General features: G+C 35.2%; 1 protein-coding gene and 1 pseudogene across 4 annotated transcripts in view; one reads left to right on the top strand and one right to left on the bottom strand.

Moving 5' to 3' along the window:
- ERBB4 (erb-b2 receptor tyrosine kinase 4) overlaps positions 1-27,210 on the top strand; it is a 1,123,927-nt gene that overhangs the window by 186,122 nt on the left and 910,595 nt on the right. The gene's annotated exons all lie outside the window — the stretch shown is intronic.
- On the bottom strand, positions 19,704-20,208 carry LOC118898212 (annotated as a pseudogene).

Raw genomic sequence — 27,210 nt, 5'->3', positions numbered from 1 at the left:
AAGATGTCTGTAAAAAGATCTGAAAAATCTATGGTTCGGGCTCAAATATATTCGGGAAAATGGGCTTACCTTCTTGCCTCTTGAACATTTACAGTGAGCATTAGCATGTTAAAATGCACTGGGCAATTCTTAAGTGGAGCAACTTCTTTAGTTAAGAGAACATTTTGCAGATACAGTTGACCCTTGAACAACCAAGTTTGAACTGTGCAGGTCCACTTACTTCCGGATTTTTTTCAGTAGTAAATTCTACAATTCTACACCATCTGAGATTGGTCGAATCCACTGATGCAGAACCATGGATTCAGAGGAACCACATATTTGGAGGGCCAACTCTAAATTATACTCAGATTTTCAACTGGGAGGAGGGTGGGTGCCCCTAACTCCCTGCATTGTTTGAGACTCCAATGTACATTTTTCTATTTTAATTACCCTTTCTCTAAAACACCTATTAACATCTTTTTTTTTTAATAAATTTATTTATTTTATTTATTTTTTTTGGCTGCATTGGGTCTTCATTGCTGCGTGCGGGCTTTCTCTAGTTGCGGCGCACGGGCTTCTCATTGCGGTGGCTTCTCTTGTTGCCGTGCACGGGCTCTAGGCTCACGGGCTTCAGTAGTTGTGGCACGTGGGCTCAGTAGTTGTGGCTCGCGGGCTCTAGAGTGCAGGCTCAGTAGTTGTGGCGCACGGGCTTCATTGCTCTGTGGCATGTGGGATCTTCCTGGTCCAGGGCTCGAACTCATGTCCCCTGCATTGGCAGGTGGATTCTTAACCACTGCACCACCAGGGAAGCCCCCTATTAACATCTTGCGGACTCGTTTTTCAAGTAATATAGTTTGGAGAATACCAGTCCAAAGAATCCTGTGAATTACATAATTGATGGATTTTCCCCCGTTGCAGTAGCTGGTAGAAAAAGAGTTTGGTGAAAATAAATATGCCACTACCATGTTATCTAGCTATCCTATTCTTATAAATCAGAGAAACTCTCACATAGGTCTTATCAGGAGGTATGTTTGATAATGTTCATTGAAGCATTGTTTGTGGTAGTGAGGATCTAGGGGCAGCCAAGGTGATCATCACAGTAACATATATCACTGTTATGTGATATATGCATGGTAATGCAGTGTATCATGTAACAGATGTAATAAGGAGGAGTTACATAAAGCAACATAAATGTATCTCAAAAACATAATCAGAATGAGAGTGTACCATGAACTCTACAAGAGTTCATTTAGAGTGCATGCTACCCTAGCAAGTAATTAGGACTTCTTTATATGCAATATTATACTAGCCTCCTTCCTTCTGTCTCTTTATATCTACCTAAGTAGTTTTTCAATTGCATAAAATTTTGCTCCTGTTTTAATGGCTTTCTTTCTTCCTTTCTACTATAATTTAGGGATGTTTGTAGGCCTCCTTGGTAAAGCTTAGATATAAATAAACAAAATAAACTTTATTCTAAATCAGTAATTACTTATCCTGTTAAGTACTGGTGACATTCAATTCTTTCCTTGTTCTTCTCTCCTTTTACCTGGGGGTAAGGGAGAGAGGAAGCAGGATATTTGCATGTGTATGTGACAATTCTGAGCTTTGACAACAATCTCCTCTTGCCAAGATAATCTAGTTTTATTAGTAACTTTATGTATTTCATCTTTTTATGGGGTATGGATGAGAAGATAAACAGAAAAAATTGGGTCAAAAAAAGAACTATTGTATTCTCTGGAACCCTTTCTTGTGAGGACGACATTGTTCATTATTTTGTAACAATAAAAGTTAGGAATGTAACATTTGAAATCAGGGATGAGGATAGTATATAAAATCTACAATGGTTATAAATAGCTTTGAAAATGATATTCAGTGTTACAGGTCAGCCTAAAATATAACTGTAGTAATAGTTTTGAATCATACTTATAGTAACTTTGTTCCAGTCTCAAAAGTTTACTACTTATCTGCCATGCAGGTAGGACAGGTAAGAACTGTTAAACACGAGGAGTAGCTACAAAAAAAAAGTGAAGTGGAGGCAATTGCAAGGAGTCCTAAGCCTGAAAAGTCCTGCTGATTGTATAGTACGAAGTTTATTTCCTTTTCTTCCAATGCATCAGGCAATGGACACCACAGTTTATTTGAACTCTTAAAAGTCCTATTTTCATGTTATGTAATATAATGCAGTTAAGGTTGATGGCATCATTTAATTTACTGTCCCATGATCAATTAGGGGCAGTATAGTACAGCGGCTAAGAGCGCTGGCTCTGGAATTAGAAAAATCTGGGAAAGAATCTGATCTTGACAAATGGTTGTGGGATTTGGTGCATATATTTAAACTCTGGGACTGCTTCTCATCTGTAGAATGGGATAATGGTAGAAGTCTCATAGGGTTGTTGCAAGAATGAAATTGAATAATACTCATAAAAGTAGTCAATAGGCTGACTAGCATATAGTGAGGAATCAAATTTAGCTATGTGATTATTATTGCTATTCTTCATTGAAGTTATAAGTTGTTTTATTATCTTTACCTCATGTTTCTCAGCTGAGAGCAGTTATGCCCCCGGGGGATATTTGACAATGTTTGGAGACATTTTTTGTTGTCACAATTTGGGGCATGTGGAGGGGAGTGAAGGAGGGGGTGGGGAGGGTCTATTGGCATCTAGTGGATAAAAGCCAGAGACGCTGCTAAATATTCTGTAGTGCACAGGACAGCTCCACTGACAAAGAATTATCCAGCTCCAGCATGTCAGCAGTAGAGAGGCTGAGAAACTGGCTTTAAATATTTATTTGTGAGCACTAAGCTCAGAGATATTAATTCCTTTGTATTTCTTTAGTATCTACTGGTATGTAATGCCTTCTTCTGTGATACAGTCAAATTGGTAGTCCCATCTATATAACCACAATTTCTTTCTTTCTTTTTTTCTTAAGTTTTTCCCACTAATGGCACGTACTATGAAAGGGTTTTAAGAAGATTCTTTATTTTTTATTCCTTGGAAAACAGAATATCAAGGCTTTGGTTTTAGGATAAAGCAATTATATAAAAATGAAAAATAATTTTGATTAGAATTATTTTATTCTTTACATATCATTTATTATAAGAAATGAGTTCTCAAGAATGGCTGTACATAACATAAACAGTAGTATAAATATTTGGTAAATGTAAACATAGGTAGAAATATAAAATATGGCTTAAGCATGAAAAATTAATACATAAAGTTAAGTTTAAAAAACCTAGTCTGACTTGTGAAATGTATGCAATCTCTTTGGAGAATCAAGAATGGTAATTTTTCAGTATTTTTTTTTAAATTAATTAATTTATTTTATTATTTATTTTTGGCTGCGTTGGGTCTTCGTTTCTGTGCGAGGGCTTTCTCTAGTTGTGGCAAGCGGGGGCCACTCTTCATCGCGGTGCGCGGGCCTCTCACTATCGCGGCCTCTCCTGTTGCGGAGCACAAGCTCCAGACGCGCAGGCTCAGTAGTTGTGGCTCACGGGCCTAGTTGCTCTGCGGCATGTGGGATCCTCCCAGACCAGGGCTCGAACCCGCGTCCCCTGAATTGGCAGGCAGATTCTCAACCACTGTGCCACCAGGGAAGCCCCACTTTTTCAGTATTTATGTGACAAGAAATAGATCTAATTTATTAAAACTTTGAAAGTATGCATAATACTAATGTTATGGGGTGTTTTGCAATGCACTTTGTTGAACTTATGTGCTTAGAATGAGATGACAGGGATTGCTTTCTCTAGGTCCTTTACTTATAAAAGTCAGAAATCTACGCTTTTTTGGCCTTCTTCCAAATTCAGAAAAACCCTATTATAAATTTCTGTTCTATTCAATGCATTTAGAATTTTATGTGGTAGTACATAGTGATTTATAGCATTGTTCTACTATAACAAGGAAATCATGTGTTATTCCTATTACTTTAGGATCAAAATGAACAGAGATAATTTAATTTCCTCTGAATACTATGGAGTGTGACAGAATGACAAGTATAGATAAAGCAATAGATAGTTTTTACTTCTCTCTCTCAGCATTGACTTTATTTCCACATGATACATGCTTACTGGAAGCGTGTGGTAGGAATCACTTGAGACTTAGATTCACATGTAGAAAAGTATTAAAGTCATAAGAGTACTATTAGTGGTTCAGTGTCAGCCTGGGTTTGAGCTGTAGATCAGGGGAATCTTGGATGATGTTCCAAAGACACATGAAATTATTGAACATGTTCATGGGTGACCTGGCTGATGAAATGAAAAATATAATCTATAAAATCATTAAGATCATAATTTCAGGTTGGTACTGTGGGGCTTATTGTTGATCATTTGAATTGAGAGTTACTTGACAAGTAGAAAAAATAGAAATACATGGGTTAAAGATTAATGGAATAATTCCACTAGTTATAAATAAAAGAGAGCCCATAAATAGAAGATGTAAAAGCTTGGGCCTTCTTTATTCATAAATTAGAAGCTAAATATGAATAAGAAGAGTAGTATTTTGAAAATATGTTTATAAAACTCCAGTGTTGTATAATGGGAAGTCATTGTTTAGGAACTACAATATAATCTATTCATAACTCATAAAAGAGATTGGAAGTTTAATGATCTTGTAAAAAATGGCACATACTGCTTATTAAAGTAATATCTGGGACCATCAGGCAGGAGTAAGTACTGTTGGGGCATTAATTTCCCCTTCATAATTGAAAACACAGAGATATGGCTTTGTTTTCATGAATGTGAGGCTAAAGATTCAAGACTTTCAGCATCTTTGTCTTGCTTTTTATTAAGTTAATATGACTCATGATTCTTATTACTAAAATAAGCAGTCATTTAAAAATTTTTAATAACTCTCACAGAATAATCAGGACAAAACCCAATAAAAACAATAGTTTTCAGACTTTTGTTGGACCCAGGATCCTTTCTCAAGAGTACACCTGGATATTCAATATGTAAAACTGATAAAAAGGAAGCCATTGTGATTGAAGAATGACAGGTGCCCTTCCCAAACTTCAGGCATCTCTTCAACTCAAAAACCTGTACATTTAAAATACTCAAAATTTGTACCCTTTCTGATATTCAAAAAAGCAAACTGTCCTGGAAAGCAAACTTCCAGCTGTTAGAATGTTCCACAAATTGATAATGTGAAATGTTCATTTATAATATGCTATATGCAAAGTTGAGTCAGTATACAGAGAGTTTAAAGAATAAAAATTTATAATGTGAAAATAATTTTAAAAAATGATCATAGCAGCTAATGCTTATTAATTTCCTAGTGCAATGTCTATGTGGCAGCCATGAAAATTTCCTTTTCAGGTCTCTAACCTTGGTTACTCCTGACTACTAAAATGCTGAAGCTACACCTTCCATGATAGCTCCCAGCAAATGACTAAGCATGACATGGCTACTAATCCAAGCATTCTTGAGAGACATGGGACTCTTGTTTCATGCACCTTTGGCTTCAGGACTCACCATTGGCTTTGTGAAACTTTCTTAGAACTGCGCAACAGTTTAAGACTTCCACCCAATCATCCTTCCTTCCCTCTTTTCCTTACAAATTTAGACCTGCATTATGGTCTCATGCACTGTGTATTTTCCCTCATAGGCATTTACCCTGATGAATCTCTTATATGTCTGCCATAGTCTCGGCATCTGCTTCTAACAGGACTCAGAGTAACAATCTAGTACGTAGTAAGTGTTCGGTATCATTATTATTTTCTAAAGTAACACCCCAAAATAAGTGTTACTGTTATCTCAGTTTTACATGAAAATGTGTTTGTACTGATTTTTGCAAGTCATCTTTCCACACTGACCAAGTTCTACATCTGTGGAGGCACTTGTTAGTCCTATCGTTTCTATACTGGTTTGATGTAGAAAGACCCTTTTTTTTTCTTTCAGTTTTCATCCATCAATTTCAGAAGATTCTGAATCTCTATAATTTTCCAAAGTTCATATTTCAAATTTTGTATTACAGTTTTATTCAGGTAGCTCTAGTTATCCCTGCTTTAATTTTAAGCAAATACATACCAATGCTGAATCACAAATAGATCTATTCTACTTTAATGTACTTTCTAAAACATGCCTGCAACTGCTGCCAAGTTACCCAAGGAGTGGACTTTCTTTGTGTGGCTATTCCTACTCTTTCTTTGTGCGCAGGCTCTGAGTTTTTGCAGTGCTATTGGAGCTATGTGGGACAGGAATGCATTATAGGGACCACCTTCAAATTTGACAGGAAGGAACGAATTTCAGCTTAAACTCTGTAGATTCTCTGACAGAGCCGAAGTCATTTACCCTGTCAGATATTAATCTTCCCGTTCCTGATTTTACAATCTCTTCATCGTCTCCCAGTAACAATCCCTCTGGGCAGTAGAATACTCTGGTTTTACTGATTAACTTTCTCAGGACTCTCCAATCGATCTACTTTAGTTTTCTATGCATTCAATGTATTATCTCTAAGAAGTAAAGTCTTGATTATTATATAGTAATTCTATAATTGTTCTTCATAGAAGATTCATAGCACTTTCTAGATTATCCATTTCCTACTGGTTTCCTTGCCCCATAGCTCCCTGCTAGTTCTTTGAAACTCAAGGTCAAGTCATAGACCAACCTGATGAGAATGAGGATAGCCTCTGACCAGTTTGATTTCTCTATTTATTCATGCTCTCCTGCAATATAATTTGAGGTAGCTAAAGACTAAATAGATGCTTTATTTTTACTATTTTTATGGGGCATATATTGGGTCTTCCTGGTTTAAAAAAATACTTCATAACACTTGTTAAAGGCAGTAAAGAATATTTTATTCCAGAGGGAAGTACTATTGCAATGGGGGATAGAGATCAGACTCAACTCTGAATAGAACAAGGACAAATGGAGATTTATAACCAAAGAGCAGAGTGGGGGTTAGTGAATGGAAAATTACTAAGAGAAAACATCAAGGCTGGGGGCATTCTTGTTAGATCTACTAAACAGGATTCTTGCTGAAGGCAGTCCAGAGTGTTAAGATATTGAAAGTGAGAGATGAAGAATTTGATCAGATATCCTGGGTATCAGATACCAAGGGTGAGGGAGTCTTTGCTAAACTGAATCAGCAGAATTCTTGATGAAACTGGACGAAGCTGGCCAAGGACAGGTTGGGGCCTAGAGAAGGGGGCTCCGAAGAGCCTGACTCAAGTGTGGAAAGATTTTCTTTGTCATTTAATCAAATAGGGGTAGTCTGTGCCTATTTAATATGAGATGCCTCTTACTATTGAACAACCAAGAGCTATTAGAATCAATGAAGAAAGCATATGCTGAAGAATAATGAAGTGAAATTTGACTATGAAACTATAACCTAATCTTTTTTTAAATAGTAAGAAAAGTAAAGGGCAGCTAAAAAACTGAAAATTTGAAAATACCTTATGGGTTATATATATGCAAATAATACAACTTATCAAAAAAATTAAGACATTTCTGGAATACTTTCAAAATTGTTACTTTCGGGCTTCCCTGGTAGCGCAGTGGTTGAGAATCTGCCTGCCAATGCAGGGGACACGGGTTTGAGCCCTGGTCTGGGAAGATCCCACATGCCGCGGAGCAACTAGGCCCGTGAGCCACAATTACTGAGCCTGCGCGTCTGGAGCCTGTGCTCCGCAACAAGAGAGGCCGCGATAATGAGAGGCCCGCGCACCGCGATGAAGAGTGGCCCCCACTTGCCACAACTAGAGAAAGCCCTCGCACAGAAACGAAGACCCAACACAGCCATAAATAAAAAAATTAAAAAAAAAAAATTGTTACTTTCTAACAATTTTAGATGGCTAAAAGAACCTTGTTTAAAGTCAGTTTCTCTTCTTAAACAATACTTAGTATAGTCACCTTAGGCAACAAAAAAATACCTGCTATAGTAATTTTCTATTTTTGTATAATATTAAATATTTTTGCATTCTCATTTCAGAGTTCTGTAGCAAATATCAGCTTTTACTTTATTTAAAAAAACCCAAATGTTTCTGTTTCATATTTCTCATCAACTGCTTGTTGTTTGTGGGAAAAACAATTTTTAAAGATTCATAATGAAATTAAATACTTCATTAAGTAACACATTTGGAAACATAGTAGTGAGGAAGTGATTTGCTCCTAAATGAAGCAAAGAGCTCTCTCCATATTTTTAAAACCTTGATAAATCTTGTAAGTTAAATCAACTGTGATTATCTGAGAATCTTAACTGAGATAGAATATGTAAGATAAATGTTCACCTAGAAAAATTCTAGTAGCACCTAATAGACAAAAAAATTGTATATTAAAATAATTGGATTTAACTCTAGAAGAAGGAAGTGACTGAAAATATCTTGAGGCCAGAGAATATTAGAATATAAATTTGAATCAAGAACCTAAAAGTGGTGATGCATCTCAGTGATCTGAAAGCACCAATGGAATATTACTCAGCCATAAAAAGAAACGAAATTGAGTTATTTGTAGTGAGGTGGGTGGATGGACTTAAAGTCTGTTATCTCTAAGTCCATCACTTAGAGTGAAGTAAGTCAAAAAGAGAAAAACAAATACCGTATGCTAACGCATATATATGGAATATGAACCTAGTTGCAGGGCAGGAATAAAGATGTAGACATAGAGAATGGACCTGATGACAGGAGATGGGAGGGCGAAGCTGGGGTGAAATGAGAGTAGCATTGACATACACTACCGAATGTAAAATAGTTGGCTGGTGGGAAGCAGCAGCATAGCACAGGGAGATCAACTTTGTGCTTTGCGATGACCTAGAGGGGTGGGATAGGGAGGATGGGAAGGAGGCTCAAGAGGGAGGGGATATGGGGACATATGTATGCATATGGCTGATTCATTTTGGTGTACAACAGAAACTAACACAGTATTGTGAAGCAGTTATACTCAAGAGCTATTAATAAATAAATAAATAAAAGCACCATATTTCTCTCATTTCTAGTAAGACCTCATTTATCATATTTTGTGTGTTTGAGCACAATTTAAACACACTTTTTAAAATTCATATCACCACTAAGTTATGGGAATTTTAGCTATTTTGGCACTAATAATTTTCTCTTTTTCTCTGGGAATTATAGAATGAGAATTTTTTACACTAGAATTATAGTACAGTATATCCTCTCTCAAAGTCTAAAATGAGCAGATTTTTTATATGATTTCTTTTTTTTAAACAAAAAACATCAAAAATGAGCACAAAACCTCTGAGTTTTTTAGAAGTTTGCTATTTCCTCAAATGAAAATAAATTAGGAAATCTTTCCCACAGTTTAGCTGCATTTAAAAAAAAGAACTGAATTCCTTCAGTGAAAGCAATAGAAGGAAAATCTTCTGACCTTGGCCACGTATATAATTATCTTGCAAATGAAGTGGAGCAGTGTGTGACTTTTTTAATGAGACAAAATTTGCATCAAGTTGTAATCTGACTGCTGGTGTACACCACTTGAACCTGACCTTAGGGTTAAACCAGTTCTAGTTAATTTATAAAAATAACACATACCTGTAAGGTTAACCTGGAGTATATGATTTACTAATACTACACTACGTTTTAAAACTTTCAACTTAGTTTGTTGCTTTCTTTTAATCTAATGCACTAGAAACATTTTTAAAGGTGATATTTCCATCTTAATTGTCTTTAAAAATTCCAATTTAATATAATAGGCAGAAGGATGAAGTAAGCTTTAGAATGTATGTTTTCCTTAATGCTCTATATAATTAATCTCGTTACATTGCATGAATTGTCCTCAGTTTCTCCATATGAACATGGAACATACATTTAAATGTACTTTGATCCTGTTAAAATTGAAAAGGGTTATTTTTCTGAATGTCCTTCCATGATTAACTAGATAAATCAATACTTAGAGGAGAGGGACATGAGTCAGTGTTGATACAATGCCTAAACAAAAGCCCAGTTGCTTGAGTTTATACCTGTCAATGAGTTGTGTGGGTATATGTAGAAAAGTATTACGTAAAGAGTTCCCTGATTTAAGATTCAAGATCAGTATGATGTAGTCTGCTCAGGACGGTTCCAGTTTATTCCAATTATCCCGGCATAATTATTAATTGTGCTCCCTATTTCTCTCAAAAGTGTCTGGTCTGGAAGATAAACTGTAGTTCCCTAGAGAAGACATATGAGTTAAGGTCCTTAAGTCCAAGAAGGAATGGTGAAACCAGGGATATTATCAAAACAGTGACAAATGAACTAATTGTGGATCAGGAGTATATTTGAAAACAGAGCCTTTGGAACAGTGTAAAAGTTTCAATAATGAACAATATCAGGCCTTTAGTAGCAAGGGTGGATTGATGTTGGAACTTTGGTCAGGATTGCTCCTAGGGCAGTGTTCCTCAAACTTTTCGATTACACTAGAAATGCAAGAGGTATTTGCTAAAATGTGGATTCTCAGGCCTCACTCCAGACCTATAGAATGAGACTCTCCTGGGGTAGGCATGGAATTAGCATTTTAAATAATCTTCCTGGTGACACCTAGTCACACTAAAACATTGTAATAGAGATGAGAGAGAGGCCAACAGTTTGAAAAAACAGGTGCCATCTACAATTTTGTGAAGGTGGATTGGTTGAAGATAAATTACAAATATACACACGCACTTACTAGAATATGAAAGCTGTCCTCTTTAGTCCTGGGTGATTTTAACAATATTTGCATTATATTTTGTATAATGGGTCATCATATCCTGAGTATAATAGAAAGGTTATGATAGACCAAGAGCAGAGTTTATTGGTTTGCCATATCCTATTGTATAAGTGTTTTCTTTTGTAAATGATATAAAGGTAAGTATGCCTTGGGGGAAAATGACAACCCAAATGGAAAAAAGAGTAACCCAAGCTATTTGTAGTTCTTCTGAGAGCATTGGACCAGGTCTGACTCTTAAAATATAAATCTTTATACAAATGTATTTGGGGAAAAGAGAATAAATATTCTTACAATGTTTAAGTTGTGATATGCTGGATGTTAGGCAGTACGTTCCATAGAAACTGGGGGAATTTGTTTCCAAGTCAACAGTGACACTTCATGTACTTTAACCTTGCCACTCAAAACGTGGTCCACAACCAGCAGTATTGACTTATAAGAAATGCGGAATAACAAGCCTCACCTCAGACCAACTTAATCAGAATCTATATTTTAATAAGATCCTCAAGTCATTCATAGGTGTCTTAAAGTTTGAGAAGCACTGCTCTCCAAGGAGAAGTGTCTGACTTGAAGAAAATTTTGCTTGTATTTGTGAAGCCTAACCTTAGTGGAACATGGAAAGTTAGGATGAGTTTACTAAAAAGTTATTATTCAAATAATAGCATTTTATTCCAGTCCTGCCATGATTCAGAATACTGGCAAGAACGTCTTTAACAAAAGCAAAAACATCTCACTGGCAGTTCTGGTAGTTCAGAGCAGTGTGGTGCCCTCACAGTAGACTGAAATTTTGTCTGTGATTTTTGGCTATCAAAGTGAAAAAGAAATATATGTCTGTGTCATAAATGACTTTTTAAGATAGTAAGCAAAATTGCATCATTGACATCAAGTGTCTACAAACCAATATTGGTTGAAAGTGCATTTTGTATCTATGAGCTTTCAAGAGATCTTTGGCAGAGTTTTATTCTGGAAGAAAAATATGTAACTCACAAAAGAAAAGGTGAAATAAAAAATCAAGAAGATTCCGTTAACTCTGAAGGGAAATGGTACATTTATAAGTTTGTCTTCCATCTATAATAGGCTCCTGATATCTAAATGAAAAGAAGGCAGAAATATTATATAAATATTGTAAATTAGAAATCCAGTCAAGTCCTCAATTAAAGGGAAACTGTTGGAAAAGAGGTCACAGATATGCCAAAATCACAGTGAACACAAACTAAGCAAAACATCAAAAAACATGCATTTACTATAAACGTATTTTTTTTTCAAAATTATGTTCATTATTTCAGCAGTTTAGAACAGCATTTCCCAAAGAGTATTCTCTAGAACATTAGTGCTTCCCTATGCTTTGGCAGCTTCCCAAATGCCTGCTTATGAAGGGATTCTTCTGAGCATTCCGTTTGAGAAACACTGCATGCTTTACTCACTTTTCATTGAAAAAATGTTTATGGAGTAAGTTAGAACCTTTTGTATGTTAGGCATTGCATATTAAAAGCTATGAGTAGACTTGAGGTAAGGAGCTCCGTTTAATTTTACTCAATCTGGGGGTTTTCAGAACGTTTGCTCTCCTTTCCACCATTGGATCTCATGTTGTTACCATTCTTCGTGTTTCAAATCTCTGGTTCACGTGTGCCGTGATTAATCCTAATCCACAAAAGTCTGAAGACTCTAATTACGTTGCCTCCTGTGCAACTTTAAGTAATCTTTGCTTGTTTATCCCATATTAATCCATTAAATGGTATTCCTTATGACTGCTATTGATGAAATCAAACCAGAATTCATCTTATCCTGGGTATGGTAAAAAGATTTTTCTTTCCTTCATTTATTTCTCCTTCACTCTTCTTGAGGAACTTGATAACAGATGCCAAAAAATACCTTCATTTTCTTTTTCAAATTACAAACCATTGGCTTCCTGATTCCATATCGTATTGGAAGTTATACAACACATTTTCTTTGCTCCAGATATTCCAGACTTCAGACTTTTGTTGAATTGTAGGCATAATGCTTTTTTCCTTCAAGTGTAGCAATCAACACATATGGTATCTAAAGTTGACTAATAAATTCCAAGCAATAGGCATCTTTGTGTATGTGGATGTTTTTGCTGATTTTTAACAATTTTACTATTTTTTATATTTTATAAATTATTTTTACAGTGATGAATCAGAAAACTTCAAATCCACCTGTCATAACATATCAAGATGATTATTATGGGTTAGAAAAGTATGTTTCACTGATGTGCTTATGCCTCCATTTGTGTTTAACCCACATACTAGTTGCATAAGTAAAATTAGTAATTGTAATCTGTTACAAAATGTATTACATTGACCCTTGAACAATGAGGGGGATGGGGAATCAGAGTCAAAAATCAGAGTATAATTTAGAGTTGGCCCTCTGTATTTACGCTTCCTCCATATCCATGGTTCCACATTCACAAATTCAACCAAGTGTAGATGGTGTAGTACTGTAGTATTTACTATTAAAAAGAAATCTGTGTATAAGTGGCCCATTCAGTTCAAACCCATGTTGTTCAAGGGTCAACTGTATTTATAAAAGCCTATCAATTTTATATTGTGAAAAATAATCGTATATTATATAATATGGGTTTTAAATTACTCTATGTCTTATTTTGAAGCCTTTTGAATATGTATTATAGTTCCTTTTTATCCAATTTAGAACTTTTACAATTTAGACATAACATCCTACTCCATTGATAGTAATTGATACTTTAAAAAGGATACAGAGGCAAAGGTACCACTATAGACAATATTTAGATTCTATGTCTTACTGAATGACTCTCTTTCAGGATTCAGACATGTAATGGTAAAACTGGTAAGCAATAATTTAAATTAAAGCAAAGTATTTTCCTTAAGATATTATTGCATAAGAACTTATCCAAACATAAACCTTGATAAAGTAATCTATTTTTACTTGCTTGATTATGAAATATGAGCACTGAAATGAATGATGTTCCCCAGATGTATTTCTATTACCCTCTTGGAATTTATGTTTTTCCAGCCAATAGAGAATGTTGTCATGAATTGAAATAGTCACTTAAATTTCTGTATTTGAATCATGTTTAAATAATCTAAATTTATTGGTATCAGATTTGTAATAAATTAAATATGAATCTTGAGAGATAGCTTATTCTATTTATCCATTCATTCAGGTAACGTTTATTGAATGTGTACCATATGCCATGCACTGAGTGAGACTGAGATATATACACAAGGCATAGCTTGAGTCAATCATGGAAACAAATAAATATAATGCAAAATGACAAGTGCTAAAATACTTATATTAACTACTACTAACCATTGCTAAATCACCAATAAGTTCGCTTTAACTAATAATGCCTTGGTGCTATAGGAATAGAAATAATGAGATTTATTTATTTATTGTTCATTCATTTATTCACTTATTCAACAAATAATTATTGAGCACCTACTTTGTGCCAGCCTCTGTCCTTTCTGTGATGATATGTCAGTGAACAAAATTTCAAATATGTCTTCTGCCCTGGGGATTACATTGTAGGGGTATGAAGAAAAATTTCCGGTAAGTATCCTGGGTATTGAAGGATAAGTAGTCATTCAGTAGATAGAGCAAAATATGAGGAAAAGAGAGAGAAAGAGAGAATTAAGAGTGGTAAATAATAAATAGAATTGGATTCTAGCTAACTTTATCATAAATTTATTGAGAGAATTTGGAAAAGTTAAATCATCCAAGAATCTTTTCATACATGTGCAGTTCTGCAGGTACCCATATTTTGAGGTTTTTAAAAAGTTATGGATGGAAGAGGGTATAATTTTAAGGGAGTATAATATTAAGCTATTTAAGGAGAACAAACCAGTGTTTATGGGGTGGGGGGGGATGGGCAAAGTAGGGGAAGGGGATTAAGAAGTACAAACTTCTAGTTATAAAACAAGTCATGGGGATGTAATGTGCAGCATAGGGAATATAGTAAATAATATTGTAATAACTTTGTATGTTGACAGATGGTAATTAGACTTATCATAGTGATCATTTCATAATGTATAAATATATCGGATTACTATGTTGTGCATCTGAAAATAATATGATAAGTCAGTTTTACTTCAAAAAATAAATAAATAATTAAAAAACTAATAAATAAAAAGGAAGCATCTCCCCTGAAATAAGCCTCCAATCTAGTGTGCTTGTAATTTTAATAGACATGGCAGTGCCACTATCTGAGTAGGAATAGTCCCTTTGGAGCAGTTACTGTAATGGGATTATGTAATATGTCCCTTAACTGACTTAGTCAAGGATAGTTTCTTGTTAGGAATAAAGATGGTGAACCCAGGACCAGTGGTTCCAAAGCTCTGGTCCACAAACAAACTGCATTAAAATGACTGAAGGGGTTAAAAACAACAGCAAAAACAACCACCCATTTGCCATCCCCTAAAACTGGAATTCTGACTAAATAGATGTATGGGTGGGCCTCAGAAGCAATGTATTTTTTTAAAGCTACCCAGATTATGTTATTGTATGGACAAATGTTGGAACTATTACTGAAGGATTTGTTATGACCACCCAGATTCAGGAATTTCAGATTGAATGAGAAATGAATAAGATCATTTACTGGTACTCCAAAATCTAGCAATTAGAACGCATTTTAACCAGATTTTCCCAGGTTATAGCCTGGTGTATGGTAGGCACTAAATTATCTGTTGAATGAATGAACAAACTTTGAGTATACTTTACTATGATGTACTAAATTTAAGTGTGTGTGTAAGTATACACATGTGTAGTCTATATTTTAACCACCTAACAGGAATCATCTCTGGGGATTGTTAGAATTTCTTTATCTAAGGAAACTGGAGTCATGATCTCATGCTGATCAGTATCCTATTCTATATCCATTTCTTTCTAGACTTATGTCCTCCTCTTCTTTAGTTGTAGAATCCCTGAGAGGGAAAAAAAAAAAAAAAATCACCACCTGCCTTTCAATGGTTTACATAGCTCCAGAGATTTTTGGCAGGGAGAATTCAAATTTCCTTTTGGACCTTATCACAAAGAAACCCAAATAGACATTCTTTTTATTCACCCATTTTTTAACTTTAAATTGTTCCCCTAAGTGTCAATATCAAAAAGATCACCAATCTTTGGAACTGAGGAGACCATTTGAATTCCAACCCAGAGAAAAATTGAACTCTTTTCATCTTTCTCTGTGTGGATCACAGGAATAATGCCAGAAATCTTAGAAAGGGTCTAAGAATAATAAAATAATAATGAAGGCATTAATGATATTAACTAATTATACAGTTAAAAAAATAAGACAGATAAGATGAATTTAGAATAAGCTGTATTTGGTTTGAAAGAGCAAAGGCAGAGTGGTGGCATGATTTTTGCCTTCAGGCTTATAGAGGCATATTTTCAGAACAATTTAAGTAATCTCTTCTAGAGAAACAAATTTATACTTACATTTATTAGTTAATTTGTCTTGAAAATGCCTTAGGTAGTTTAAAACTAATTTATATATGGGTAACCTGAGGCAATAGGATGCATGATCGGGTGGGTCTTCTGGAGATGTTCTTTAACACAATATAGACTCATTTGTGCTTAAGTATTGCACTGGTGTTTGTCATTAAGTTTAAGACTGTTATTAGTCAAATAAATGCTTCTTTAGCACTAACTGTAGATAAGTCACTATGCAAAAATGTCAAAAAACACATGAAATGTTAATTTCTGTCTTCGAGAAAGTTTATAAATAACAAAAGGAGAGTTGTATTCAAAAATGTATATTTCTCAGAGAGGGTTAAGATATCACCAGTGGTACATACTACTTTGATTTAGTTTAATAAGATTATCTCTAACCACAATATATAATGGATAGAAGCTCTAGATTGGGATCTGTTATTTACTTTAAAATATTACAATTTTTCCATCTCTCTGGGTGACACTTTTGTAATCTAAAAAATAAAGGAGTAGGAATAGGTTTTCTCTAAGTTGCTTTCTTACTTCAATAGTTTGTCCTATAGCATGTTCATGTTAGTTTGTGTACAATCTTGGTTTGCAAGATTCCCTTAACTGGAGGATGTCAGTGTTGAGAAATTCTAGGTTCAGCCCACATACGAACTAGTTGTGTGACTGTGGTTGAGTCAATGAAAAGTTGAACCAGTTGCTATACAAGGTCATTTCCACTTTTAAATAGTCTCATAGGTTAAAGGGATGGAAAGCCTAGATCATTAGCAAAAACATACAAGCAGACACATATAGGATCCTGCAAAACTAGGGGTACAGAGATTCTTACCCTTTCTCTACTAGGTAAAGAAGAATACACACACCTACGCACACATTCCTGTGCGTATGTCTACCATTAGTTATGGCTATAGATGGCTCATAACCAGAGGCAGCTTATGTGATTAGGTATAAATATGTACATCATTCCCCCCACATTTATAATCATGATTTATGATTTATAATTTATAATCATATAAATTATATGATTATAAATTTATGATTTATAATCATAGGGGTTCTCATCAAATCAGGAGGAAAAAAGGAAGAGAGAGAGGGGCAAGATGGAAGCTTGAAGCCTAACTACCTTTCCATCCCTCCTTTCTCCAAACACTATCCACTGCATCATTTCCTTGGAATATGGGGCACCTGATCCTCAGTTTTGACACCATCCCAGCTCAGTGTCAGGGACTAAGCCCCAACCCAGTCTTCAGGAGAAAGCCCCAAACCACTTGCTCCTTGGAGCAACCACTCACAGAGATAGGAAACCTACTGATACAATGGGGGAAAAACAAACAAACAAACATATACTCTGGCTTAAGATCATTCCACATTCAAATATTGTGTCTACCCCTTTCTAGCTGTTGACCCCATGTGAGTTGCTAAACCTTCCCAAGCTTATGTTTCCTCATGTGAAAAAAAGGAAACTGGTAACTGTGTTTAAGATTGCTTTGAGATGGTAGATAACCTTAATACTTCATTAGGTACTCTCTCACTACCTAATGATAGATAGATACTATCTCCTAGATAGTAGTTGCTTTTATTATGTATCTAAAATTATATATTTGCCTGGAAAATCAAATGCATAGACTCATTTATTGTTAAGGGCATATTTATGAATACACATGTATATCCATGGTCCTACCCATTAGGGTAATCACATTTGTTATATAAAAATTTACCCAGTAGTTACTCTTCTAGTTCCTAAGAGTATTTGCTCTTCAAGGAGGATCCTTTAGAGACCATCTAATCTAGTGACTTTCAAATTTTATGTTTTAGAGATAGGATTCCATGGTAGTTATTAAAGAAAAAAAAAATGTAGCTGGTATAGGAGTTAGCGGCAGAGGAGCTGGTGATTAGGGGAGGTTGAGTGGGTGGATCTCCAGATGACCTCACCCACTTTTCAACCAGAATAACTCCAATCATGTATGTTTAGCTTTAAAGTATTTTTTTCTGGAAGTGCTTTTTATTGTTTAAGTCACACCTCCATCACCAAAAGCAACAGAACAACAACCAAAAAAAAACACATAGATTCAGTCCAGCCCCTCATTGGCATATGAGGACTGAACCCAGCAGGCCTTAAATGACTTGTGGAAGGTCACATAATGGTTGTTAGTGGCCAAACCAGAGATTAAAACCACTTTTTCTGCCCTTTGTTTAATTGTTTGGTTTTGGTTTATTTTTTCCTCCCTTTCTCTTCATTCCCTTCACCTAACTCACTTTTTTGAAAAGTTTCTGAGTTGGAACTTCAGAGGTTGATGTATAGGAAACTGAAGGGGTTTTAAATTAAACCAGTTTTTAGTGTAATATATTTCTGTCATATGCTCTAAAATGTTTACTAAAACATAGGATAAATGTAATGCATTTGTGACTGTAATTTAAAAATTGGTTATTTTGGACAAAAGTCATCAAATGTCATATTCCATCTAGGAAATGCAAGAATAAAAATGGCCATAGTCAACATTAAATATTTTATAAGGAGACAGTTTACAGCTGTATTCAGCTACTGTATTAGAATCTCAAACTAAAAGGAAATTAAACTAATTTTTTATGTAAATGAATTGTTTTCATAAGGAAGCACAAGGGAAATTAAGTGTATAATCATGCCTGAAAATCAGGATTTTTCCAGGAAGCAAGTTTCTTGTGTGAATTTCTTGAGGTATTTGGGAATATCACCATGAACCCTCCAAATTCCTTCTATTTTACATATCATGATGTGTGATATCCTCAAAGTTTCAGACATCTGAGGTTTTGAAGAATTAGCAGACTCTTCTGAACCCTCTATTAATGGTGATTATTGTTGTAAACTATTATGACAATGGACTGTATTTTTAAATGATGACCATAACAATATCTCCAGTCTCACATGTTACTCTACAATGTGACCTTATTCTTCACAAACAAGAAGTGAATTCTATTTCCCCTCCTCTTGAATCTAGGAAGGCTGTGACTGCTTTGCCTGATAGACTACACACAAGTAGTAGTGTATGACTTCCAAGGCTGGGTCATAAAACTGATGCAGCTTCCACTGTGTTCACTAAGAGCTTTGAGCCACCATGTTAGAAGTTTGACTATTCTGAGGCCATTATCTTGTGACATGCTAAGCTACATGGAAAGGCCACATGAGGCGCCCCTGGTTGGCAGGCAGTCTTATTCTTTGACTCATTCAACCCCAGACTCCAGCCATGTGATTGAAACCATCTTGGACCCACCAGACCATCCCATCTACCAGAAGAGTACCACTGAGTTTCCTCAATGACTAGAGAAGCAAAGGCATGCCCATTTGAGCCCTGCTCACCTACAGTATTGTGGCATTAATAAAATGAAAAAGTTGTTTTACACCACTAGTTTTTAGGGTCATTTATTTCACAGTAGTGAAAAAAACTATTATAGATTTAGTTAACAAGTATCAATTCATTAGGCCCAACTTGGAGATTGAGGGTTGATTAGAGCAGAAACATAATATCTATATCTTTTATTGGTTTGTTTAAAACTTTTTAATTTTTATTTATTTTATTTTAATTTTATTTTCTTAATTTATATAATTTAATATGCTAAAAATGAGAAAATAAACAGGGTACGGGGACACAGAGTACATTAAGGAAAAGTAATTTCAAGATTCTCTTCATTTTGATTGTATTGCTTTCTTGCCTTCAGGGGGTAAGATTTTTGACTTCAAAAGTTAGGAAATATTTAAGAAGAGAATTTACATCTTGCTATTTTCTCAGCAGTCCATGTGTCTGGATAAAGTTTATGATTATTGAGAAGTGTCAGTGCCTCTACAATGGAAATTTTGCCTTTGGGAGTGTTCTTAACATTCATCATGTCAGAGTGATGGTCTTCCGGCAACCTGAATTCCTTTGGCTTCTGACGTTTTCCAGCGTCCTTTACTTGCACAGAAGACACGGGATCTTTGGAATCGACATCCACATCTTTTAGTAATGACAGCATTTTGTCATTTTTTCTAGCAATTTCTCCCTTAATTTCTGGATGGCTGCTCATCTGCTCTCCAGGAGGTTCTTGGTGGAGGGGTGCCTGGGAGCGGGGAAGGGCTTCATCCTGCTGATTTCCCATTGCGCCCGGTTCTCTAGGTTGAAATTCCTAATTGCGTGAGTCACTGCAGCCCCCATCTCTTCACAACACGATGCCTGTAAGTTCACACCACACATGTGGTTAAACACTGGCATGGGCAACCTCCAGGATGCACTGGGCTAAAAAATTGTTTTAAATAATAGCTTTCTTGAGGTGTAATGTATATACATACCATAAAACCACCCATTTTAAGTGTACAATACAATGATTTTTAGTAAATTTACTGAGTTGTGTGGAATTAACATCATCTAAAATTAACCCAATTTTAGAACATTCCCTCCCACCCACCCTCAAAAAAAGCCTTACAGAGGAATTTTAGAATATTTTCCCTAAAGAGGTCCCTTGTGCCCAACTGCAGACAGTCCCTCTTCCTACCCCCAAAGCCACTTAAGTTTAACTTTTTTCTGCCTCTGTAGAACTGATGATGTGTCTTTGATCTGGTTTTGGACTCCCAGGGAGTTCAAGTCCAGAAGATCAAGGAAAACGTGTGAATCTGGAGCTTCCTTGAATACTGGGTCTGAGTTATTTTCCTGTTAGACTCTGCCTTGTTCTCCAAGAGTCTCTTTAGTTTCTGAGTCCGTAACATAGTTTTTAAGAGCGTGAACCTTGGATTGTCTCAGTTCAAATTGTATTTTCAGCACATATTAGTTGTGTGTCATTGGACAAGTTACTTAACTTCTCTAATTCATAGTTTACTAATTATAAAACGGGAATGATGTTATCTACCACATGAGGCTGTTGTGAAGATCAAATTAAATAATGTACTTAAAGTACTTAGAATAGTACCCAGCATGGTAATAACAATAATAGTAGCTGTTATTTAATGACTACTTATCAATTTAGCTGGCACTATACTTTACATGTATTAACTCATTTAATTTTCTCCCAAACTCCATGAATCAAGTGGCATTACTGTTCATAAATGAGAAACTGTGTACCCATGGGCAAATTACTTAATTTCTGCTTTTCTACTAGAAAGTACCAAAGCTATTAACACCCAATGAATAGTTGTTTTATTTAGCATGGGACTTACTAGGAACTTGTTTGAGTCATAGCTATTAGAATTCCCTCATTTCTCTCTTTGGAGTCTTAAAACCTGTGAATTTTTCTGTCTTCTCGGCCAAACATATCCCAACACACACACACACACACACACACACACGCACATGCACATGCACACACACACACCACTTCTTTTGGATTCCAAATGTCAATCTTAAACATGGTAGTTTCTTAATAAACACTAACTAAAAGAATGGATGAAAGAACAGATGCATCTGTGTCTTGAGGATGTCTGCAACCAACTTTGGGAAGGGGTAAAAATCAAAGATCAGATGGCTATAGAGGCTCTGGAGATGTCTTTGGTCATGTAAAACATCATTACTCCAGAGATCCCAAAACATAAAAGTCAGTGTAATCTCAGACATTCTGTCTACTTTAGTGACGCAAGAATGTTTTTGTGACAGCATATGGAAGTACTTTTTTTTTTTAAGTTAAGGAGCCTAATCACTTAATCATTGTAAGCAATTCACCAAATATTTGGTCAGGAGAAAGAAAAACATTTAAATTACTATATCTGATGAGCATATTTTTGATGTGTGTTATAAAACTTGTGTATGCTTGAAGACAAAGGACTTTAGAACCCTCCTTTAGCTTTAAAATGTATTATATTTCAGAATGATTTGTCAGATAAAGATAACAGTGATCTTAATACCAATGCAAGATGATAAATATGATTTAAAAGTAAGAATCATAGTATACATACTATGTATACGTAGTTTACATATAAACTTTTGCTTTTTGACCTGGAATATTTTATGGACATATTTCTTCATCAGTATTTGTCATAAAATGCATACAAGCAACTATTTTGGATACTAAAAACATCCTAATTTGGGGTCCATAGTCCCTGGATTATATTATCGTAGGTAAAGCCAGTAAGATATTAACATTTAAAAGCTTTCAGTTCTTCTGTTCTCTTCAAGAGTCTCTCAGAGACTCTTATTTATCACCTTGTGTAAGATATACAGGCAGAACTCTTCATCTGGCATGTCATTATTGCCAGATAATTAGGCTGATGAGATCATGGACAAACAATTTTATTTGGAAAATAATAGGGAAAATATTTCTTATAAATATTTGTCAATATCTATCTCCCAAAGAAATGTGTGCTTTTAGTTAGTGATGATACTTTGTTTCACACTTTTATCTCTGTGCTGCATTTTAACTCAGTTTTGGTAACATGGCTTTTGCTTACAACCTCTCCTAAGCAGCTAGTCATAGAACTTTAATACACAGGAATGATAAATTATAAAAACACATTTGCTGCTAACTCTCTGATAAACTTAGCAACAAAGAAGCAGCTGGTACTTTATTGCCTATAACTTCTTACGTATTTCCCCAAAGTTCCAGCTAAACAAGAATACAGTTGTGTTTTATTTTCTTCTAATTAAGTTGAAGAGAAAAACAGAGTCAGGAATTGATGACTTTCAGATTTAAAGCATTTCTGTTATAATTGTCAGGCAATCAATTAAACAATTTCTGAAGGATTTAATCTTTTTTTTTATTGTTATGTTTCTTATTTCCTTCAGTTTTATCCTTCTAAAAGGAAAGGTTTTTTTTTTCTTTCTTTACTTTTCAGAGAGAGAATTCATCAACTATAGGAATGAGCAAGACAAATAGATCAGCAGCAAATTTTAAATATAGTCCATATGAGATTGTTTTCCAGATGTAGAATCTACAAATCTCTTTTTATGAACTATCTTTAGATTCATTTACTCTACCAAGAATCACTACAGGTTAAGGGCTCTAAGGGATTAAACAGGAGAAAGTACATTAAGAATGATTAACATGTCTCCTTCCAAAGTGAATAAAGTTTTTAACATGGAATAGCTATTCATGAATCATTCATTATTTACTTTCAGTAATTTTGGAACTAAATTGGTCTAAGTGCTGCAGATGTTATTATTACATTATTCTAAAGATTGGGGCCTAAGATGGGCTTTTGGTGTGCTAGTACAATTTTGCTTTTTAGATTGGTAGTGGTTACATAGGTGTGGTCATTCTGTGTTTATTCATTAAGCTGTACAATTATTATTTGCATACTTTTCTGGATGAATGTTATACCAGAACTTCAGAGGGAAAAAGAATTCCTGAGCCATGACTGAATGTTAAAGATTGGACACCTCCTCAAGTTGTCAAAGATCATCTTCCAGAATTTTGTAAAAATGAATGCAATATTCCTCATCCCATCACATGCAAATAATTAATATTACTTCAGAAAACCTGACATAAACATTATTTGCTTTTGCTCTTTTATGAAGAATTCTATACTAATCTCATAGCAAGGAAATAGAGTAAAATTCTAGTTATAGGATTCAGAAAAATGTAAGCAGGATCCACCTACTTTTTTTCCATTCATGTCTTTTAAAACTGTATTCTGGTGTTCATTAATTCACAAAAAAATGTACAATGCCTATTATGTGGTAGACACAGTTCTGTGAATGCAATAATATAATGAATTAAACAAAGGAAAAAAAAAAACCTCTGCCCTTAAGCTGTTCAAGTTTTTCTTTTAATACTGATGTTAATCACTATGATTGAGTTAAGTGATAAAGCTCTTTGTACATTAGATGTTTTGAGAGTGAGGGCCTGATGGACTAGTCCTGCTTGGTTTAGTCTGAGACATCATCACCAAGCAAATGATATCTGAACTGAGACTTCAAGCATGTGTAGGTAAAGTTTATTATTTGCTATAACAGGAAGTTCAGAGTACGGCAGGTTATTTTTCCGCAGGCTTAACAATATTATCTGCCATTCACAGTGCTGGCTTCATCTTAGGTCTGGTTACCCTTGTCCTCATGAGACAGCTGCCAAAAGCAACTATGGAAGCATACTTCTTTTTCATGTCCAGCAGGAGAGGGAAAAAAGTTACAATTCACTAATTCATTGAGGAGTGTCATACGCTTTTAGGCTTAGGTCATTCTGGAGATTCATATGGGTTAAGGCATACTTGAACATTTCAGAATTTGTGATGAAGGTAGAAGTAAGGTGTGAGGTATGTGAGGGGTTGACTCCTGACCAGGCAACCAAGAACTTCTGCCACAATGGGGATCTTAAACAGGGTAGTCAATGAATAGGCCTAAGAAAGGCAATGGTTTCCTGAAATTTTATTGACATTTAAAAAATCTGTGCATATATTCATTTTTCCGGGGAAAGGGAGAAAATCTTTCAGTATATTTTCTATGTGGTACATGACTCTAAAAAATAATTAATGCTCCAAAAAAATGATGCTCAGAATAATCATGATAATCTCTCACAACACTTTTACCTTATAAAGACTGCCTTATTTTATGCTAATGGTGTTTCTGGTAGGCTAGCATCGCCTACATTGTCATTATCATCATCATCAATATCATCATCATCATCACCAATATCATCATCATCATGCTATACTATTACACTTTGAGTGGTGAAGTGAGTTCCCCAAGGCCACACAGCTGATGACTGCTGGGTTTATTAGGAATTATCACTCACTATTGAATGATTTTTCTTTGCGGCTTGCCTTGGTAGAGAGCAGAGAAAGAACAATAAACATGACAGTCTCAACCCATTTCCTACACTACCTTTCCTAATTCAGATGCTTTTTAAGATACTATAGCAAAGTTCCTAAAATAGTCTTTGCTTTAACTCTTAGATAAAAATCAGAATTAGAAAAATAATTTTCATCAAATGCATCTGGATGATGCCTAATTTGGAGAATATAAAAGTATGATTAAAATTATTAAATGAGTAAAAACACAGCACATGGATCTATATGTAATCATTTAGTCAAAAGAGGGCCTTTTGGTGGTGGAATGATTAAAATGCAATAATGAAAGTATTTAAGTAGTTTCTAATATGGAAATATGTAGAAAGCAATTCTTACACTTGTGTTCATTGGATAATTATTTCTAGGCTATAAAAGATTACACTATCTCAAGTAGAAAAATTAGAATTGTTTATTTTAAATGTGAGTTAACAATCCAATTTTTATTCAGTCAAGCAATCAGCTCCCTATTTTTTTTAAAGTACTTACTTCAAGGTTGATATTATTTCTTTTTTCAGCAAGGCAGAATAACATTTAACAGAGATGTTAGCAAGCAGCTCGTTCAGTTTACCACATGTATAGAAAGTGATACCCTTTCTAGTGCTACGTGTCCAAGTGTTTGTACTGAATGCTTCCATAATGTCAATAATGATCCACTATTCAAAATTAGATGTAGCCCCGATTTCTCAAATGCTTGAGTGATCATTTTCTTTAGTAATTGAGTTCCTCATAGAATTCCACTGCTTGATTACTTGCTCAGTAATCTAAGCATATTAATTTGAAAAGCTCCATAAGCGTGTGGCCAGGATAATGGCAGTGAACTAATTGCAAGGAAATCTTTTACCACAGACTTATTTTCATCTAATAAACTCTTTCCTGATGGTTAACCGGCATGCAGTGAATGTGATATGAGTTCCAAAATGTATGTGCATTAATGTATCTGTTGAGATGGTTAAAGATTAGATATTCTAGAAGGCGCTTAATAAGCACTTTAAAAAGATGTTTTTAAAATAGTGTGTGTGTGTGTGTGTGTGTTAGTTTATTAGGAGATATGGATTTTAAGAGGAAGACAAGGTCACTGAAATTATGCTAGATGCCTTTCCTATGTTGTCACAGGTAATCCTCACATTAACACTGTACAAGAATCTACTATCCCTGTTATGCATATAAGGAAAAGGGAACTCAGATTGGTGAGGTTATTTGTCCAAAGTCACAAGTCTAGACCACAAGTCAGTTCTGCCTGATTCTAAACCAGTCCATTCTTCAGTTCCTGCCTCATCACAAAAGGTTAACTATAATTTTAGAGGTATATTCTAGCACTTTACACTAAGTATAAGGGCTCAAGTTTCAAAGCCCCGAGTTATATTAGATAATGCCTCCTAAATGGAAAGGAGGACCATAAATGTTGACTCTATTCTGGGGCACTTATAAACGAGCATTGTACAAAAATATCGTATTATTATATTTACTAGTTTGTTGTATTTTTTTTTTTAATTTTTATTTATTTATTTATTTTTGACTGTGTTGGGTCTTCGTTTCTGTGCGAGGGCTTTCTCCAGTTGCGGCAAGCGGGGGCCACTCTTCATCGCGGTGCGCGGGCCTCTCACTATCGCGGCCTCTCTTGTTGCGGAGCACAGGCTCCAGACGCGCAGGCTCAGTAATTGTGGCTCACGGGCCTAGTTGCTCTGCGGCATGTGGGATCTTCCCAGACCAGGGCTCGAACCCGTGTCCCCTGCATTGGCAGGCAGATTCTCAACCACTGCGCCACCACGGAAGCCCTGTTGTATCTTTTAGATGCCACATATAAGTGATATCATACAGTATTTATCTTTCTCTGTCTGACATTTCAATTAACATAATGCCTTCCAGTAGGGAGAGGGAAGAGGGGAAGGGTAATATAGGGGAAGGGGATTAAGAGGTACAAACTATTAGGTATAAAATAATCTACAAAACCGATAGCTAGTGGGAAGCAGCCACATAGCACAGGGAGATCAGCTCGGTGCTTTGTGACCACCTAGAGCTGTGGGATAGGGAGGGTGGGAGGGAGGGAGATGCAAGAGGGAAGAGATATGGGGATATATGTATATGTATAGCTGATTCACTTTGTTATAAAGCAGAAACTAACACACCATTTTAAAGCAATTATACTCCAATAAAGATGTTAGAAAAAAAAAAGCTGCAAGGGTATATTGTACAACACAGGGAATATATTCAATGTTTTATAATAACTACAAATGGAGTATAAACTTTAAAAACTGTGAATCACTATATTGTAACCTATAAGTTGTATAATATTGTACATCAAATATACTTCAATAAAAAATTGCATTATATTTCAACTGTCAACCACAAGAAGGCAGAACTCCATATTTGTATCTATTTTTATAACAAGTACAAAGTCAGCTGACTATAAGCATTTTAGAGAAGTGATGAAGAATAGATTTCTTGGTTG

Source organism: Balaenoptera musculus, chromosome 7 (genome assembly GCF_009873245.2).
Source record: "Balaenoptera musculus isolate JJ_BM4_2016_0621 chromosome 7, mBalMus1.pri.v3, whole genome shotgun sequence".
Taxonomy (NCBI): Eukaryota; Metazoa; Chordata; class Mammalia; order Artiodactyla; family Balaenopteridae; genus Balaenoptera; species Balaenoptera musculus.
This window is presented reverse-complemented; position numbering and strand designations above follow the sequence as displayed.